This window comes from Amblyomma americanum, chromosome 1 (genome assembly GCF_052857255.1).
Source record: "Amblyomma americanum isolate KBUSLIRL-KWMA chromosome 1, ASM5285725v1, whole genome shotgun sequence".
Lineage (NCBI taxonomy): Eukaryota > Metazoa > Arthropoda > Arachnida > Ixodida > Ixodidae > Amblyomma > Amblyomma americanum.
Window position 1 is genome coordinate 49,321,035 of NC_135497.1, and position 16,225 is coordinate 49,337,259.

A 16,225-nucleotide genomic window follows, 5' to 3' on the forward strand; every position below is an offset into this window, starting at 1 on the left:
AAAATCGAAAAAAAGAGTAAATAAATGAAGAAGAAGCAATAGTGACCTACACACGCAGAGAATAAGCCTCTGCATTCTGTGTTCTCCATACCTATCCACAATTCTTGATTATATTTTATTTCAGCAGAGTTGACTACCAATGTCTTCCTTTTTTGCAGAATATTTCTGCCAGACTTCTTGTGCACCATACAATGCACTGCTTCTGACACCCTCACTATGTAACTTCTTGCAAAAATACCGATCAATGACTTTCGCTGTTTGGCCCTGCGCATCACGGGAGTTAAAAGGTGTGCACTGCAACCAGCCACCACTTTTTCATTTCTCTGTAAACATTTTACTGTGCACAACATTCTTTTTTTCAGTCACAAACCACCTAGATTACAAGAAGCTCCTCCAACCACCGAGTGTATCCCTTAAACACTCCCATGATTCCCGTCCCAAACATGCTTCCTTTATTTTTCTTTGCTGTACAGGCCACCATATCCACCAAGATTCTGTTCGACCAAGATCCACTTGATGTCCTCAACTGTCTGCAGCAGCTGGGCCGAAACAGCGACAGCCAGAGACTGAAGCTTCTCCTTTGCAAGGGAGAGTGACGCCCCCTGGCGACCGCTGCTGGCGACGGCACAACAGCTGGCATCCAGGTGCAACAGCCACAGGCCACCCAGGAAGTGCACCTGGGGAAAGCAGGAAATTGAAACAGAACAACGGGCTTAGCCAGAAATGGCAGAGGAGTGCTAATATGTTCTCAGTTCAAGCAAACGGAAGTCAAATATAATGACAAACTAAATGACTCAGTTCAGCATTTAGAGATATATATATATCTGCTTTCAACTCAGAACAATCACGAATGCCAGCGTGGCCTTTAAGCAACATACCTGTTTCTTTGTTCAATTATTCATTTAAAGTAAACATTTACATAGGAGTGTTAATATGTTCTCAGTTCAAGCAAACGGAAGTCAAATATAATGACAAACTAAATGACTCAGTTCAGCATTTAGAGATATATATATATCTGCTTTCAACTCAGAACAATCACGAATGCCAGCGTGGCCTTTAAGCAACATACCTGTTTCTTTGTTCAATTATTCATTTAAAGTAAACATTTACATATGTATTCTTTTTCTGTTTATTTATTTACCCTCAGGGACGTAGGGCATTACAGAGGAAAATGGAATACATCATAAGTACTCCACTTCCCTTATCAGAAGTCTGTTGGTGTAAACCTGTCAGTGCAAACCTGTGTCGAAGGATTGTGCTTTTCCTTTTTCCTTTCTTGGAGAAAACTTTCTAAGTGCAAAAAATAGGGGCACTGCAATTGTATGCAGAACCTACACACCATGAGTGGTGAACCCAGTTGTGCTTACGGCACAAAATGCCCTACCCCCTTTGCAAAAAAAAAAAGATAGGGGAGAAAGGCAAAGGCATCACAATGACCTAATTGCATCATATTACAAGGAGCATTGCCAACACTGAAACAGCAAAATTCTCGGTTCAATGAACTACAGTCAACTCCTCTTGAAACAAACTCAGTTGGGATGAATTCTCAGATGAGGTGAACAATGTGTGATCAATTGGTTGGTTTCCCATAGGATCCAATGCAAAAGAAATCTGCATAAGACGAACTATTGTGCATGTCCTTCAGTTAAATAAAAAATAGTTTCACAGCAACTGTGAACCACAGCGATTCTGGTTTGGTTTATGGGGGTTTAACGTCCCAAAGTGACTCAGGCTATGAGAGACGCCGTAGTGAAGGGCTGCGGAAATTTCAACCACCTGGGGTTCTTTAACGCGCACTGACATCGCACAGCACACGGGCATCTAGAATTTCGCCTCCATCGAAATTCGACCGCCGGGGCCGGGATCGAACCCGCGTCTTTCGGGCCAGCAGCCGAGCGCCATAACCACTCAGCCACTGCGGCGGACACACAGCGATTCTGCACAACAGTACTTACAGAATGTCCGCGCAAAACCTCCTAGGAGCGAAAAAAAAAATGTTTCCACGCCAAAAAACGCAACTCTACAAAGTAGCTTCTGTGCAGTACCTTCACTCCTGGCTGAGCACGGCGCAGGGATCTGATACGGCCAGAGCTCGGCATCGCACAAGCCACATGACGCAAGCTGCCCTCCTGCTGACTAAAAGGCGTGTAGGTACGAAGTGGAGCTGCTCATTGATTCAGGGCTGAAACAGTTGAGAGCTGAATTTTTCAACTGATACGGAGCCGCAACACACATTATCAAGGTGCTGAGGCGGCCAAATACTATCGGCATCACCGGGGCATTGCCTGAGCCAGACGGAAAGGCATGTCGTGCAGCTGCTCATAAAACTAGCTGTACAACTAGGGAAGGATTGAGATGTCAGACACATGTGCATGCCTAATCATGCAGTTGTGCTTTTGACTGCTCAGAGCTAGGGGGAAAGCAAAAACAACAAAGGACAAAATATCAGTCGCTGCGGAAGAGAGACAAAAAGATGCCGCAAAAATAAAACTAGACTGGTGCCGTTTTCAAGTACAATTATCAGAGCTTATTTCATGCCCTCACTCATCTGCTCACTTGATCCCACAATAAATGTTGCATGTGTAACGGGGGCTTAGGTTAATGCTGAGGCGGCGGCGACCGAGTATCTCATCTGTTCAGGTCAGCAGGCGCTCGGTCTGAGCGATGGCAGTGCGGCTACCTCTTCTTGTTGTTGTTGTTAGTTTATCAAAAGATGGCACATACCCAAACTGGGGGATCGGCCAAGAATCTTCTTCTTTTCCTCAGTAAATATAGGATGATGCCCTTCTTCTTCTTCACAATGGCCCCGGGGAGAAAAGGTGCCATCCTGGCGACTCAGGGTGGTGACAACACAACCGGGTCATAGTATGGCTTCAGTCGTTGGACATGCACACTCTCGCGACCACGTCGGCGAAGATCGGAAGATGGTGTGAGGGGCTCAATAAGGTAGTTCACGGAGGATGTGCGCTCCAGGACGTGGTAGGGGCCATGGTATTGTGAAAGAAGTTTCTTTGATAGGCCGGGATCAGTGGAAGGAATCCACAGCCAGACAAGTGAACCAGGTGGGAAATCCGGATCAAGCTGACCGTCGTCATGGCGGTGTTTCTGGCGCCCCTGAGTGTCTGCCGTGAGCGACCGTGCAATCTGGCGGCAGTCTTCAGCGTGCTGGGCAGCTTCAGAAATAGTTGTACACTCAGATGAGGGAGGGCGGTATGGAAGAACTGTGTCGACGCGAGCGGATGGATGTCGGCCGTAGAGCAGAAAAAATGGGGAGAAACCGGTAGTGGACTGAGTAGCAGTGTTGTAGGCGTACGTAATATAGAGTAGAACGAGGTCCCAGTTCGTGTGCTTGGCAGCAACGTACATCGCTAGCATATCGCTCAGAGTGTGATTAAATCGTTCAGTTAGACCGTTTGTTTGCGGATGGTAGGCTGTACAAGTCTGATGAATGATATTGCACTCGGCGAGTAGAGGTTTAACGATATCAGACAAGAATACGCATCCTCTGTCACTGAAGAGTTCATGAGGAGCACCGTGGCGAAGTATAAAGCGCTGCAAAATGAAGCACGCCACTTCACAAGCTGTAGCAGCTGGGAGCGCGGCGGTTACTGCATACGGGTCAGGTGGTCAATGGCAACAATGACCCAGCGGTTGCCAGCAGCGGTGTATGGCAGAGGGCCGTATATATAGATGCCAACACAGTCGAAGGGGCGAGGAGGACACTGCAGTGGCTGCAACTGTCCAGCAGAGTGATGAGGCAGTTGCTTACAGCGTAAGGCCATAGAGATAAGGTCAAAACTTTCCAAGGGCCCAAACAATGGCCAAGCTCTCTTTTTCCGTCACGGAGTAGATGGACTCAGATTTCGTGAGGGTGTGGCTGGCATAAGCAACCACATATTCCTCAAATCCAGACTTGCGTTGGGCGAGCACAGCCCCGAGGCCAATGCCATTGGCATCCGTGTGTACTTCACTTGGGGCTTGCAGGTCGAAGTGACGCAAGATAGGTGGTGCCGTGAGGAGACTGCGCAAGATGTTGTAGGCATCGTCGCAGGCAGGCGACCAACTCGAACAATGCACAATGCAGCCGAGAAGCTCAGTTAAAGGGGCAGCAATAGCCGCAAAGTTGCGAATAAAACGTTTAAAATAGGAACAGAGGCCTAGGAAGCTGCGCAGTTCCTTAATGCAAGTACGTTTTGGAAACGCAGTCACAGCACGAAGTTTGGCGGTGTCGGGGCGGCCGCCCTCTTTTGACACAACGTGGCCTAAAATTGTCAGCTCAGGAGCAGCAAATCAACACTTTCTTAAGTTCAGTTCAAGGCCAGCGTCCGTAAGGAATGTTAAGACGTGCTTCAGCCGGGATAGATGAGTGGCAAAGTCGGGCGAAAATATCGTGATGTCATCGAGATAACACAGGCACGACTTCCATTTCAGGCCACGCAGAATGCTGTCCATCATGCGCTCAAAAGTAGCCGGAGCATTACAGTGGCCAAAAGGCATGACGGTAATTTCATACAGGCCATCAGGGGTGACGAATGCGGTTTTAGGGCGGTCGTCAGCTGCCATGGGGACCTGCCAGTACCCAGAGCATAAGTCGAGAGAAGAGAAGAGTTCCGCTCCTTGAAGGCAGTCCAGAGCATCATCAATGCGCGAAAGAGTTTCATGTGACCTTATTCAGGCGGCTGTAATCAACGCAAAAACGAATAGAGCCATCTTTCTTTTTCACGAGGACCACGGGAGAAGCCCAGGGACTGTGTGAAGCCTGGATCACGCCACTCTGAAGCATGGTGTCAACTTGGTCTTTAATAACTTGGCGCTCAGTGGCTGAGACACGATATGGGCACTGACGTAGAGGGGCGTGGTCACCGGTGTCGATATGGTGGGCGACAGTCGACATGCGGGTCGAAGCGGGTTGGTGTGAATCGAAGGAGGAACGAAATTGATGAAGCAGAGCGAGAAGTTGAGTTCGTTGAGGTGCAGGAAGAGAGGCGTCGATGGAGGGAAGGAAAACGTCTGGAGACGAAGTGTCGGGTGCAGGAACCGGCGGGCTGACGGCACTAACGTCAAGGGATGGGGAATTGTCATTTTCATCGCGGTAGAGAATGAAGTCAATGATTTGCATGGTACCCAGGCACTCACCGCGACGCACAGCGGAAGCATATGTAAACGGATTGGTCACGAACAACGCGCTAAGGCGAACTGACAGAGTGAGGACGGCATAAGGTATGGAGCGGTACTTGCGGCACAGAAAGAGGGGCGATGGTGTAAAAAGTATGTTGCCGTCGCGAACAAGGTCAGAAGTGAGGGGCACAAGAACAGAAGAACAGGCAGGCAGTTCAGTGTCTTCAGCAACGACGGCTTTGGCAGGAGTAGCAGAAGGGCCACCGAGCGGCGTGGAACCGCTGAGCGCAAAGAACTCAAGTTCAGCACGAGCACAATCAATGACTGCGTTATGGCGGGACAGGAAGTCTCAACCCAAGATGATCTCAAGAGAGCAGGTTGGTAAAATGAATTCAATCACGTAGAGAATTTCCTGAATGACGACGCGAGCCGTACACGCCGCTAACGGCGCAATAGCCTGCGCGCTTGCGGTGCGCAGCGAGAATCCAGAAAGTGGGGTCGTCCCTTTTCGCAACGAGCGGCAAAAGGAGGCGGCCATGGCAGCCGGTGTCCACAAGCGCCAGAACAGAAACACCCTCTACGGAAACGGCGATCAGATTGGCGGGACATAACTGAGGCCCTGGACATTTCGCTGGTGGCGCAGTTCTCGCCTCAAGAACTGCGGCGTCTAGTTTTCCTCTTGCGAAAGATTCGGGTGCCGACACATGAGAGAAAGGGAGCGGCGACGAGGAGAAGGTGACCGCCGGGTGGAGAAGGTGGTGCGATCACGGGAAAGCGGGCGACTCTGTGGCGTCTCGGCTGGCAGTGAGTAGTCACTGGGAGGAGGCCAGTAACCGGCAACTGGGGAGATCAGCGCACGACGACGGCAAAGCCGGGCCACATGACCAGGCAGTCCGCAAGAGTAACAAATAGGCCGATTTATCAATAGTACGCCAGAGATTGCCAAATTGCCGAAGCGGTCGCAAAAAAGGCGTCGGAGCGTGAGGAACTTGAGGCACAGACGCTTGAGGTGGAGCGTAGGTTGGGCGGTAGTTAGGCGGCCGTGCGACGGCGGCAGCGTAGGTCAGGGGTGCAGCGACAGGTGCGGGCGGCTGTGCTGGTGCGGGCGGAGGGGCCGGTGGAAGGGCCTCAGGCACTTGTTCGCTGATGGCAGTGGGAAGGTCGGGCGCCAGGAATGGAGATTGCACGGAAGGGGATGGCAGAAGCAACAGCTGACCTGCAACTTCCTCACGCACAAAATCTTTGATGTGCGCCAACAGTTGCGAGCGGTCAGGTGCAGCCGACAGGCCGGCAAGCGACTCGACAGCCGCTGCTGCGTGCTGGCGAGTGATGAGCCTCTGCTTGCGCAGCTCGTCGTAGCTCTGGCAGAGACTGACGACTTCGGCAGCGGTGCGGAGATCTCGCGACAGCAGCATCTGAAAGTCATCATCCTCGATGATTTTCAGAATATGCTTGATCTTGTCCGCCTCGGACATCTGGGGGTTGACAAGCGAGCATAGGTTGACCACGTCTTCAATGTAGCTGGTGAACGTCTCACCCGACTGCTGAGAGCGCTCGCGCAAGCGGTGTTCGGCGCGTAGCTTGCGCACAGCAGGACCTCCGAACACTTCGGTGAGGTTCGCCTTAAAAGCAGTCCACGTGGAGAAGTCTGCTTCGTGGTTTCGAAACCACAGGTTGGCAACGCCAGTCAAATAAAAGATGACATTGTTCAACTTGGTGGTATCGTCCCAATTGTTATATGTGCTCAACCGCTCGTATGATGTGAGCCAGTCTTCAGCGTCACGATTGTCAGTACCGCTGAAGAGTGCCGGGACCCGCTGCTGGAGGGAGCCGGAACAGAGGCCTAGTGAGCCAACCTGCACGGCTTGGTGGTGGGCGGCTTCAGGCATAGCGGGCATAGCGGGGGTCGGTAGCGTGAGGTTGCACAGGTCCAGGGTGGTACGAGGATGCTAAACCGAACCTCCACCGAATGTAACGGGGGCTTAGGTTAATGCTGAGGCGGCGGCGAAACCACGGCGGTGACCGAGTCTCTGGTCTATTCAGGTCAGCAGGCAGTCGGTCTGAGCGATGGCAGTGCGGCCACCTCTTCTTTTCCTCAGTAAATATAGGATGCCCTTCTTCTTCACACATGAATGAATTTTTATGGCGCAAGGGCAGCTGTGGCCGAGTGCCATGAAACAAGGTTTTATTTTTCTTTTACTCACGGTGGGGTCAAAGACCCATTTCCCAAGCATTTCACCCTAAAGAAGCTGAGCACCAGACCAGCAGAAAACTTGTACTCCTTTTATCTCCGGTGGGTACCCGGCAGCCCTGGGAAACCACAATAAATGTTCCATTTGCAATTGCCCTCTCATTGCATGGCCACTTTATTCAATCTTTCATATAACATATATTTGGATACACTTAGCATTCTCACATATGCCTTTTATAGTGGCACATCTGCTAAAACAAACTTCTTATAGGACCCCAGACTATAGTCAGATGACGAAACAGTAAAATTCTGCTTTCAGGTAAAGGCCGAAATCTGCCAAAATGGTGGAAAAAAATGTGGTCCTTACCCACATATATACAATACTTCCAACACCCTCTCAGGATACTGTACAATATAATGCAACAAATTTTCCCACAAATGAACGAGTTCTGAAATGCGGATTCTGCTTCAAAGAAGCATTCGCAAAACGAAACTAACTTGAAAGCTTATTCTGCAATACAACTGTTAACCAATTCTTCAGACTTTAAGATTGGAATGCATTTGATTTTTCTGACTTCTCTGTACCTCTGTGAGACATTGCAGTAAATTGTGACTGAAATTTCACATGCGCCACAATTTGCTGCTCGACTTTTCGGAACGCCTTCATGCTCCCCTGCACGTCGCCCCAGCAATCATGAAGGCGAATTCTGAATCCTACTTGAACTACAAAACTTAAAGAATTTGTTTAAATCAAACTCGTTAACATCGGTTTAGTTGACCAGACTAACATGTTTCCTATGGGATGACACACAGCTCACTAACTGCACATTGTGCGCTTTTTTTTATTCTGCAACGCCTCCATTCTTTCATTTGTGCGAAGTGCCACACGTGACCCTGTATTAAGCTTTGTGCACCCACAGTTCCCAAAACTGGCTAAAGCAGCCTCTGAAACCCTAAGTAATTGGACACTTGCATTTCATCTCATGAGTGTGTTTCTATGTAAAATGAGGACACATACACACAAGCATGCACGCACGCACACGTGCAAGGAAGAAGGCTAGGAATGCACCTTGAACAACTTCTGCATCAGCTGCCGAAATTGATCGGCTGCTGCCCTTGCTGACCGAGTGCTCCAAAACTGTACCAAATATGTTGGCAAGAAGGTCCAAAGTAGCGCAGATGGCGTCGTCTTGTTGCCTTAGAATCCACATGGGGCTTTCTGCAAGGTTTCAAATAAAAATGGTGCAGCACACGTCATACACAAAACTTAACAGTAACAAACAAACACTCGTGCATTAAAGCAGAGGCAGCAGCTGTGAAGCACTACGCTTGTTTTCGATCACTTCCCAAAGTGACTCAGACAATAAAGGACACCGTAATAGAGGGCTTCAGATAATTTTGACCATCTGCGGTTCTTTAATGTGCACTGGCATCCCACGGTACTAGGCCCTCAAGCATTCTGCCTCCATCGAAATGCAACAGCGGCAGCTGGGATCGAACCCACACCTTTTGGATCAGCAGCTGAGCACCACAACCACTGAGCCACTGTGGCAACTTTAATGACAACAAAGGATGGCTTATGTCATTAGTGAATTATTGACAGTTCTGTCTAGAAAGCAGGAGGCAAGTAGCTGTTAGTGGCATCAGAACTGTAAACCTAAGCGGTCAAGTCAAGTCCCATGGGTAGCATTTCAGCGCATCTTGTAAATCATCTGTGCTATGCAGTCGAGACCGCTTATAACAAACATGAGCATCACACGGCGTCCGCTAGTTATATCCCGAAGTGCATAGTAAGTGGACCAGAGCTTTAAAGACAGCTGCTTGTCAAACAAAAAAATTTTTCTTTGCGGAAAAGTCCGCGATGATCGTCTCTTTTTGCAGCGCAGATCCGATGATTGAGGTTTCCAGATTATTTTAAGCAGAAGCGTGCTATCGCCAAGGCCCTTGGCATAGACGAGTTGTCTGAGGCTATCTATGTAGCTCATTGCTACAAGCGCGCTTATGGGTGCTGGCTCCGAAGCTTCATCCTCATCTGATTCCTCTGCGTCACTCTCGTCCCGCACTTCAGAAACGATGCCCTCGTTTGTGCACTGTTCCGTGGTGTTGGCGTCATCAACAGAAATAAAATCATTCCAACCAATGTCATGACCCCCATGTCGGAGTTGGTGACACGCCGCCACATATTGCCGCTGGGCTGGTCATCTGCCGAAGAATCAGGCTCGGCATCAGACACTGTGTCGACGAAGCCACCCTTGCGGAAGCAGTTTTGCTAGCCAGTGGCCGTCACCACCGCACAGGCCGCTTTCATAATCTCTACCGCTGAACACAATGGAAGTGGGCTCGGTGTTCCCGTCCGCCATCCCGAATTACAACCAGGGCCCAAGATTTGAACTAAGCCAACGAAACGTCCGCACCGCAACAAGAGTGACAAAAGCGCGTGATGGGGTGGGCGTGCAGCATGCACAGGTGGCAATCAAGCCAATCAAGCTGATACACATGCACAGCGCCATCGGAGAGACCAATGAGGGGCGTCCGTGAGTGTCAGTGCAGCCACCTCTTGGCTCCCACGGAAAGCCAGCTTCACAGTGCGTGGCCTCCGCGATCGATACTGGCGGCGGCGTGGTTGGTCGCAGAGGCCACGCGTGGATTTGGAAGAGGGTGAGGATAAAGGAGTGGAGTTGCGAGGAGGGGCGGGAGGGCGATCTTGGAAGTCGCGTCGGCAACGAAAGGGTAGCTCGCTCAAGTGCGGCACGAAACAGGGCGGGCAGTTCGCTCGTGATGAGGCTTACGAAAGCATACCGTACGCCGGGCGCACAAAGGGGTTGGAGGCAGGTTATCCTGCATCACAGCGCCGGGTTTACACCGTCCGTTCGCTGTAACCGATCAGCAGGGCTTAATTACGTTTGTTATACGTGTGATTTTGTGCCATTGAAATAATGTATATTTTGACGGTTGCGCAGGTTTCGTTTGTTACAACCGAAAGTTCGTCTTAAGTGGGGCCGTTATATGTGGGCTCGACTGTACATGCAACAACTTTTTTAAAACGAAGATTTCCTGGGCCTGGTTACATGCAACACTGCACTGTGTTTTGCCGCATGAAAATTCGTCATGTGGTATGAGATTACGGTGACCGATGATGTTGCCAGCATGCAGCTGGCTGTAATTTGAAGGCAACACCGAGGCTACCAGACAACCAGGCCTGCACTCTATCACTCTTTCTGGAAGCAGCCAGTGGCAAGCTGCACTTGGAGCTGATGCTGCATGCTGGCACCAACATTGCAGAACTCCATGAAACTAGTGCAGCCAAATCAAACAGACCTTACGCTGTCAGTGTTCTCCGATATGAGGCCACCCGTTCGTCGTCCTGCCTGCCATTGCACGCCCTCAGAGGTAAGCAAGCGACTATGCAGCATGAAATTCAGGTTTGAGTAAAGCTATTTCGACGATCTCCTGCCGCGTCATTCATACCTGGACACAGCCTCCATTCGGAAGTCCATTTGAATTAACCGGTGTGAGATCCATTGCGTCTGAATTAGCGAGCATCCGACACTCGCTGAGACCGAGCCGTCAGTTTGAATCATCCGGATTTCCGAATTAACGGAGGCCAAATCAATGAGCTTTTACTGTACTTGGGAAAAAAAAATTGTTAGCTCACCACAGTAAGAGGTTGGTCAATCTTTCCAGCAGCCTCCCCAAGATCAGCAAGAAGCAACTCCGCGACGGTGTCCACATCCTCAGTCTCCAAAGCGGCCGTTATCTTTTCTGCAACAAGAGTCAGAAATGAAATGGCAGGTGCAGCTTCCTTGGAACAGATCCTTCTCTGAATGAAGGAACAATGTTCATGAGCTTGCACTGCAAAACAGAGGGCATTTCCTTCCTTCTGTTGCCTCCTGTTAAGTACTATGTTCAAAGTCGTACAGTTTGGCACATTAGTAGACTGTGCTAGGTGCCAAACATGTTGCACTCAACAAAATGCACAAGCAGAAGCATAAAAGCTCGGCAAATGCAGCAAGGCATCACACAGTGTCCTTGTCATGGGAAGATGGAAGCACTGCCAAGAACCAAGAAACCTCAAAAGTTTTACCCCAGTTCTTGGAGCCCTTCGTTACACACATCAACAACTACTGCAGGTGATAATCAAGACCTCGCAGGTTCGCAACCGTGGCAAAGTAAAGCACTTGCACTCACTGTCAGCAGTGACGTTGCTGAGCTATGGCAACCGCTGCAAAGCCGTGCTTGGGTACGCCAGTCGAGCAAGAGACACCTCCGAGGCGTCCGTCGGCATCAAGAATAGACGCACCATTGTGAGAAGTTGCCCCTCGTCCAGTGACGAGCACAGGTCATCACACACAAACACCAGTGCGCAGGTCAAACCTACAACAAGCACGATGGCAGTTGAAAAAAAGAATGGCTACTTCAAAAAATGGGCTCTGACTCGTCAGTTATGTGAGCCACTTTGATTAACTTTCTCTTCGCTTTCTTTCAATCTCCTTCTCCCCTATTCATGAAGAAGTGGGGTGAATGTATCATATTTGAAACTCCACCTACGTGCAGACCTCAGGCATCAAACACACCAAAGACAAAGCCTGTGAAAAAACTTCTTAAGCTGACATAAGTTATGCCTTACGCTAAGGCTCAATCACAACCAACCACAATCGAAAAAACGTGTATGATGCCATTCTGACAACCCCTCATGGAATCATGGAAAAGAAAAAAAATGTGAAAGAAACCAGAGAAAAAGAAAAATATGCAAACCAGCAAAGGCCATGCTTCGATCAAATGCAGGACAATTATAAGAATACACGCATGCTAGGAGCAGAGAGGGGACATTCTGCACACACCATTTCTTGCTCTGCTCAGGTGCCAAGGACAACTCCTTGCTCCAGAAACTTGCACAGATCCTGAAACAAAGAACCACTGCAGATTGAAAGAAACTGCAAAAGGATGCCACAGGTCAACTGGCGTGTAGTCATGACTGAAACATTACCCAAAGGATGAAAATTTACAGATGGGTTGTAATTCTCTTTCCTGGCTAGTTCTACCACCATGCAGCCAAAATCAAAGAACCTGAACCGAGGGGCTACAACACAGTATTAAGTAGGGGAAAAGGCACAAACAAATAAAAAGAAAATCGGACTTGAATTACAGAAACATTTCTTTTTTTACTGTTTTGCCAACTGCTGTCACCCTTATCCCTCACACTACCCCCAGTGCGTATGTCATTCATAATTAACTGCTGTTAGCATGTTTTCTGTAATGCTTTTATGCAGCCACAGCAAAGCAAAGGTGAGTAGGCAAACAGTGACAACAATTCAAAGTGAAATCAGTGACAACTATTTAATGCAATGCATGTAACATAGCTGACACAGTGCACTCACCTTGCCAAGTGCAAGCACTGCTTGCACCAGCTCTGGTTCAGTGCCAGCTAGCCGAATTTGGAGAGAATCCCGAGCAAATTTTTCATCCACGTCCTGCACAGTAAAGGCATAATTCTGAGCCAACCACAATAATCAAATGTGCTCGAAATGCACCCATCATGCTAGCTCAAACAAATAGTGGACATTTTTATCCACATACTATACATTCCCCCAAGACTTGTAATGGGGTTGGTTCATAACCCTGAACAATCTGGATCCATGGTTATGCCAAATATGACCAGATGTACCAGCTGGCAGGTAAGCTTGGTCCAGCCAAGAGGTGAAAACTTTGCTGACAAATCGAAGGATCTGTGCAGACTAATTTAATTGACAAAAGAAACAATTGTTGGAGAGAACAGAGAAGCACTGAGAGAGGAAGAGAGGTGGGCACGGCGCCGACAAGGCAGAAAATAGTACGACACATGGCCCCAGTTGCAAAGGCACTCACTGCAGAGAGCTTAGTTGGAAATTGGTACCGATGAACTGAACATCACAGAAGAGGTGAAGCTCTCGTTGCAGCTAGCACTTCTAACGTACCCTATCATCTTTCTTCAGTAGCCATTTAAGGTTCCAGTTAATAGCTCTGCCTTGTTGTCCCTTGTGGGTCTTGAACTATGGTCACTTCCCAGAAGGATGGTACCAAAAACCCAGAACTCTGAAGGTATGAATGGAGAGCTGAAGACTACTACAGAAGCTGCTACCGAGAACACTGAAAGTGTAGAACTTTACACTGCCTGCAGCCAGGACCCGACGTCCTTGAAGAAGAAGACAACCAGTTTCTGCACTAGAGCGACAGAAACACCGAGCACCGACGGTATTTCGTACCAGCATTACTTGTGCACTTTTCTCTTCAACTTGAAAAGCTTTGTCGTGCACGGCACTCAGCTGTCATTGCAACAGTAATTGAAATCTTGGCAACCCGCCATCCTCCCTATCCAAACCCGTAGTTGAGCTGCATGTTAATCTGACCATTCTTTTGATAGAGGCATCCCCAACCAATGCGGAATATGAAAACAAAGAGCGCCTGATGACTGGGAGCTAGGAGCCAAGCTCCAAAAGCAGCTGGAAGCTGCGCCTCCATCTGTTATAGATTAATGTGATGCGAAGGAATGCGGAACTGCAGCATACTACCGAATAAAATCCACGTGCATCAGTTCGCTATTTAAGCTCTCAGGATGCATCAGAAAGAAGCGAGGCCAATAGGCAAACTTTTTAGACCAGAAATCAGCAGGTTTGATGTAACTATGCTCATGACTATAGCTCCTGGGATCAGTATGAAGCTTCAATACATAGCAATGAAGCTCTATCAAAAGTCATAAAAAAGCTACTGCACTGGAAAAGCAGGAGATATGAGGAGTCTTTCCTTTACTGAAGAAAATGACCACAGTGCACCTGACCTAGTTAATGAGCAGTCTAGGAGAAAAGAACTTGCTCTAAATGATCACAACTCACCTGCTATGGCTAGCAACCATTCTGTTCATTGGCGACACAGAAGCATTACAGCATTTAATGATGAAGTCATTAAGAATGTAAGCTGCCTTGGGTGCGGATCAAGTGGAGCGCAGTGCCTCACTCCAGAAGCCTGTTGAGAACTTTGCCCTGAGAAATGATAAAACAACAATGCAAAGACACAACCGAAGCAACCAAGACCGGTTTGAAGGGTATTCCGCATGGTTAGACTCTGAACAAAGAAGATCACAGCAAAGAATAAATGCAAGAAATTGTCGGATTCATACAGAACCAAATAAACTCGGGTCAAGTCATTACAGGCATTAAAGCAGAGACTATTGCACTGCACACACTGCATCTCGGGTATTTGAGCATCCTAACAATTCCAGGCACGCTTCGTCATATATATACCGAAGCACATTATAACAGATGCTGAAGGCTACATATATACCCCGCTACCCACAATGAAGTGTCTTCATTGTGGGTAGCGGGATTGATGATAGCGCACGTGCCTTAGAAATTTGTTTAATGTTTTTTTTGGTGTCTTCATTGTGGGTAGCAGGGTTGACGAGAGCGCATCTGCCTTGGAAATTTGTTTAATGGTTTTTTTTTTGAGGGCGGGGGGTTTATCGCATTTGGGTGATTACAGTACATCTGCGTTTGACGGGACAATCTTACATGTGTGTGTGTATTGTATAAATTGACTTCTTACTGTCGAATAAAATTCAGTTGTAAGTTCAGCGCCTTCCGTGTCTCTCGTCTCGTCCTCTTGTGTGTGTTTTAACGCTGGTTTTTAATGCGATGGATAACCACCAACTCGCCCAATCCTCAGTTCTTCTGCAAAGGTGTGCATGCAACCTTCCAAATCCAAGCACATTTTTGTTTTTGCAGCCATACTCATTTTTGTTATGAAATTAAACTTCAGGGCCTATGTTTACGAACCGGTGTGGACAGTGGTGGTCCCCGGTCCGGCGCACCCATATCCCACATACGGACGCTACAAAAACGGGCACTTCTGACCTCTTTCAAAATTTCAGAACCATTTTCTTGACGCTGCAACATGATGGCTTTATAACTTGGTAGGGTGTCTTCACCATAGAGCAGTGGTGTCGCGTGAAGAAGGCACACGTGAAGCCGAAGTTGAGTTTTTATGTTCAAAACAAAATAGTTGTCAAGGAAGTTGACGAAAAGACAATAACATGCCTGACTAAGCGTAAACTTCCTGTAACGCCGCACATCACAGAATGGACGGCGACAGATGCCACACAATATACATACAGGTTTATTATCATACATGTCTGCCATATCCACCCCACCCCCCCACCTTTTTCTAGCTATGCTCAGACCTGCTACTACATTTCGCTATATTTCGATGCATTTCGCATAGCGCAATCAAGAGGGTTATGCCTCAAAGAGACAACTTTAAATCTTGGCCGTGCACCCTAGTGACCACACTGCCGAAGCCAGCGTGCATCCAAGAATCAGCTTACTATGCATACATAGGCATGGAACAAGATATACAGAAATTAACCCACCTTAGTGCTATGCTGCTGTATTGCGCGTGCTTTACATAATCCTTGGATCAGGCCTTTTGTTCTTAGATGAGAACTACTCTCGGCGCGATGAGCGACCGTGCTTCCTGCGGGCTGGGATAATTGGGCTCTCGAACCTATTCTCTTGTGGCCTCTCGTGGTGAACGAGCAACCTGCGAAACGGCATCCTGAGTCGTGCAACTCTCACTGAGCACCTTTCCAATGCACCGTTCCCTCCTCGCGAAAGAAAAGGAGCGCGCCACAGACCTTATGAATGGAACTGCACTTACCGTTTGTGTCTGCCGAGCTAAGACCGTGCACAAAAAAAGACCGTGCACAAGGTGCAAGTCAACCGAGCGGCGCGCATTGACCCTTGGCAGAGAGGCACCATTTGCAAGCAGGCGCCTGTGCTGGCGTCCCACCGTTGTCATGACAACAAGTGCTGTACTTCAATGTCTGTGCTTCGAATTATTTTTTTCTCGTAGAAAACATCACTCGTAACAATAATCTGCAAAATT

General features: G+C 48.5%; 1 long non-coding RNA gene across 2 annotated transcripts; it reads right to left on the bottom strand.

Annotated features, from left to right (window-relative positions):
- Positions 1–8,453: 8,453 nt before the first annotated feature.
- LOC144132688 (uncharacterized) lies at positions 8,454–16,125 on the bottom strand. Of its 2 annotated transcripts, XR_013314897.1 has the most exons (8): positions 15,998–16,125; positions 15,711–15,880; positions 14,179–14,325; positions 12,688–12,780; positions 12,151–12,210; positions 11,498–11,683; positions 10,965–11,071; positions 8,454–8,528 (listed from the first exon to the last, which is right to left on the bottom strand). It is a non-coding gene; the product is annotated as an uncharacterized LOC144132688 (long non-coding RNA). The 2 variants fall into 2 exon arrangements; XR_013314902.1 differs by lacking the exon at positions 14,179–14,325 and having other exon boundaries at positions 15,998–16,124.
- Positions 16,126–16,225: the final 100 nt, after the last annotated feature.